The sequence below is a fragment of the Schistocerca americana genome, chromosome 5 (genome assembly GCF_021461395.2).
Source record: "Schistocerca americana isolate TAMUIC-IGC-003095 chromosome 5, iqSchAmer2.1, whole genome shotgun sequence".
Classification (NCBI taxonomy): domain Eukaryota; kingdom Metazoa; phylum Arthropoda; class Insecta; order Orthoptera; family Acrididae; genus Schistocerca; species Schistocerca americana.
This window is the reverse complement of record NC_060123.1, coordinates 314,246,689-314,247,555: the sequence shown is the minus strand read 5'-3', so window position 1 is coordinate 314,247,555 and position 867 is coordinate 314,246,689.

Genomic DNA, 867 nt, shown 5'->3' with positions numbered 1-867 from the left:
ATAGACTTCCAATGTCTACTGTTAAATATTAGCTAAATGGTGAAATTAATTCAGAAGCTTTTATTTTTAATTTTATGATGTAATTAAAACAAACCCTTCTGAAAATACATCGGGTGTAGTGAAAAATACAACTGAATAAATAAAGTTCAAGACTTTGAACGAATTTCAAAAGTGTGTTCTGGGTTGGAACCAAAATGTACGGTAAGCCTAGATGTGTGGATTTCGACACAGTAAGTTGGGACAACGTGCAGAGAGGACAACAGCAGAACAGAGCTAACGTTTTGGACGTGCCCCTGACCGCACGGTGAATTAAGTTGCCGAATTGTTATTGTATCAACGCGGTCTGTCCAACATGTCTACAGGCAATGGCTTACCACCCGCAAACTTACGATGCCACGTAAGGAAAGTGATCGTAGAAACATAATAACCAACAGACACCGGAGGCGAGTGCCACGTATTGCCAATAACAATGACAGCATTTGCTGGTGTCCGTGAAAGCAGATCCAGCTCAACTAGTTTCCATACCAGCACAGCGAAGGAAAGTACGTGCTATGGACATCTGGAATCGAATACTTCGCAAAAAGTCTTATCTCATACTGGCTCATAAACCAGGGCATCTACAGTGGGCCTGACAACACAATAATTGGACACTAATTGAGCAGTCGCACTTGTGCCTCTTTGCAAAAGATCAAGGTGTTAACGGCACCAGCGGCCAATTACTTGTTAAGCCTGCAGCATGAAGGGCGCAACTGTGGGCGGAAGCGTTTCTGTGGTGTTTTCTGGGGTGTTTTCCTTACTGTGCGTGGGCCGACTCATTCTGGTTACCATGAATATGACCCAGGAAGTTTCAGTTTACTCTCAGCGACC